The sequence below is a fragment of the Topomyia yanbarensis genome, chromosome 1, assembly GCF_030247195.1.
Source record: "Topomyia yanbarensis strain Yona2022 chromosome 1, ASM3024719v1, whole genome shotgun sequence".
Taxonomy (NCBI): Eukaryota; Metazoa; Arthropoda; class Insecta; order Diptera; family Culicidae; genus Topomyia; species Topomyia yanbarensis.
Genome location: NC_080670.1, coordinates 132,014,961 through 132,018,310, shown reverse-complemented (window position 1 = coordinate 132,018,310; position 3,350 = coordinate 132,014,961). Strand labels below are relative to the sequence as shown.

General features: G+C 41.6%; 1 pseudogene; it reads left to right on the top strand.

Moving 5' to 3' along the window:
• The first annotated feature begins 768 nt into the window (after positions 1 to 768).
• On the top strand, positions 769 to 2,987 carry LOC131675931 (DEAD-box helicase Dbp80-like; annotated as a pseudogene).
• The last annotated feature ends 363 nt before the right edge of the window (positions 2,988 to 3,350 follow it).

Below are 3,350 nucleotides of genomic sequence, written 5' to 3'. Positions count from 1 at the left end.
AACCACCCGAGGGACAGTACCCGTGCTGATTCAGGACGATTTCCCATACTTTGTACCTTGCTATTGAATTTTAATACCCGATCGAAACGATGGCAAGCGCTGCTGATAGCTGGGTCAAAAAGACGACGGATCAAGAAATTTCTGCACTCGGTAAGTGTTTTTTTGTTATAACCTATTTTTGAAGCGATCATTGGGATGGGATTTGAATTTTTCTTTTTAATACAAATAGGTTAGCGAACTGAGTACATATCACCAAGGATAAGGATTCAGAGCCGGCGGCTGGCAGTCCAGAGAAACAGAATGCGGAAAAACCTAGTCCACCGGCAGTAGAACCAAAGCTGCACCTGATGTTTGGAGTTTGGTAGCTACGGAAATTCTGACTCTAGCAGCTCCAGAAGAAAAACAAGCTGCAAGAGAAAATGGAGAAACAGCTTCCTCCGCGGAAGATGCAGAGGCATTCAAGTAAGTCGAAATCTGCAGAAAATTTTTAATAGGACATAGGGTACATTGGAAGCCTCTCTTTGTTTACTTTCTCCTTCGATTATTATGACGTCACTATAACACTTTGCACTAATTTTCCAGTACATAGCCGATGGTTTTTACTAAAATATTAGGCAAAGAGTTGAGTACTAAATTTTGAAACGACCGAGTAATAAACAGAAGAGAAAGACCCCAAAGAGAATCTCATTGTTGCTTACGTCCTATTCTAAATTTTCTCCCGAAATATTCAGTATCAGCTTTAAAATTATCCATGACTAATCTTTTAGCCCGGCGGATGCAAGTTTGCTAATGAAAGATGTTCGCTAAGGTCTAGTAGAATCAAAGCTGGATCTGGAGGTGCAGCAGAAGGATTGGTTGGTTAAAACTTTCGAAGCTTTGCACATGAAGCAGGAATTACTACAGAGAGTCTATGCGATGGGTTTCAACGCCCCTTCCAAGATTCAGGAGATGGCTCTACCTACTCTGTTGACCGGTCCGCCACGGAATATAATCGCCCAGAGTCAGTCGGGAATAGGAAAAACCGCTGCCTTCGTGCTGGCAATGCTCAGTTGAGTCCATCAGTTAAAAAACTATCTGCAGGTGATTTGACTTTCCCCCACGTATGAGCTGGCAATTCAGAAGGGGGAAGTAGCTGCCAAAATGGCAAAGTTTTGTCCGGAAATCAAACTTCCTAACGCCGTTCGCGGTGAGGAGACCATCAAAGGGGCGAAGCTGACTAATCATATCATCATCGGAACACCCGGCAAGCTAATGGACTGGGGTATAAAGTTCAGGACGTACGACCTAGTTTTCCATTTTTGTACTGGACGAGGCGGGTGTTATGGTCGGTGTTCTTCTTGGCCACGTACGAGCGCGAGGTGATGGAGTTTGCCGAGTACATCGTACCCAATCCGATCGTCATTCGGCAGGCGCGGGAGCAAGAATCACTCGATAACATCAAACAGTACTACGTCAAGTTCCGCAACCAGGACGAGAAATTGTGTGATTACCGTCGGACAAGCGATCATTTTCTGTCTTATGATGTATAGGACAGTTGTAAACTCCAAGTAAACTTATTTTCAGAACTGTTAATCGATCGAAACAGGTACGCAAAACGGCCGGTTGGTTGACCGGCAGGATGTCCCAGGATGGTCACTCGGTAGCGGTACTATCCGGTGATCTAACGGTGGAGCAACGGTTGGAACGAACGTTTTGTCCAGGGGTAAGTTCCACCACTTGATTCTGGCTACAGCACCAGGTTACGGAGAGATTCTTTCGTCTTAGGTATCGACGTCGAACAGGTGACCATTGTCGTCAACTTCGACCTGCCGATGGATTAGTAGGGACGAGCCGATTGCGAAACGTATCTACATCGAATTAGACGCAACGGTAGATTCGGTAAGTGTGACTCATTCTTGTGATCCTATAGATTGTATTTCTTCCCACTTCTTTAACAGAACGGAATCACCATCAACCTAGTGGGCAGTGATCGAAGCATGATGATTTGCAGATCAATCGAAAAACACTTCCGGAAAAAGATTCAGTTGCTAGACGCAGAGAACTCGGACGAAATTGAAAAGATCGCACCGTAAAGTGTTTTCGACCAGCTACTGGTGAAAGGCGTAGGAGCTTTTTTGGGTCATACTTGTTTTGATTCTGAATTTATAATTTTATTATATTTTTTAAATTTTTTTTTCTTCCTTGACCTGACATAAGGTATACAAATGTAACCAACAGGGTACCGTAAGCTAATAAATTTACAATTACAATTTATCTCTACCCAGTTCTATCCAAACATTTGAAAAGGGCCTAACTGCAAAATGTAACAAATTGAAATTTCATGTTTCCCATTAACAAATATCTACCCGAGCACGTACATAACGCAACATTTGATTATGAAGAATTTTGATAGCGATTTTACAACAATTTATAAAAGGGCCTAATTGATTTTTATGACCGAACTGATTATGAAAGGACCTAACTGATTGAAAAGTGCCTAACTAGCAATACACTCGTTTTAAATGGATTATAACGTATTATTGTATTATGACTGATTGTAAAAGGCTTATAACATCTTTTCCATAATTTACATACAGGGTCAATCTGACCATCAAATTAGAATTCAGTTAATTCGTCTAACTTTCGGTGTAATATCAGACTTGAACAGCATTTTTTGTGTGAGGTATTCTGCCGCTAGAAGCAAAACTGTCCCATGTGCTATGGGAATCCCTATACACATGGGACAATTATGCTTCTTGCGGGAGTAATACAAGTAGTAGCAATATGCGCAATTCCTTAAACCTCTCTAGTGTTTCATGCAATAAGAAGTACCACGAATTACTTATGGCAATAAATTTGAATTACGATTCTCACAATTGTTATACCAAAAATAGGTTTGTATCCGTACTGATTATTGGTAGCATTCCCTGAGACTTCCAGAACCTTTAGTAGTAGCCATTGTTATCATAATCGATTTTTAACGTCAGCCAAAGTTTAAAGCCTAGGGTTTGGTTCGACCTGAAACCGATTGAGTCGGAGTCGGCTGTTATATTTGCGTTATATTTCCGGATTCCGAAACGTGTTTCGAAAGGTAGTTTCCCCGAGACATGTGAAAGTGGTAAAGGCGGCCAAGGCAATCAGATTTGCTTCTTAATGGTCAAACGCCGATTTAGAGTTACGATTCGGACAATTACAATAGATTTGGTTTGAGCGAATTTCGATCATTTCCCTGGGTCTTCTAGAACCGGTAGAAGCAGCCAATTTAGATAGAAAATGGCCAGCCAATGATTTAAATTTCCGATTGCAGGAATTGTGCTGTTTAAATTGGTCAGACTGAACTTCCCCGAGACATCCGGAACCGTCACAAATAA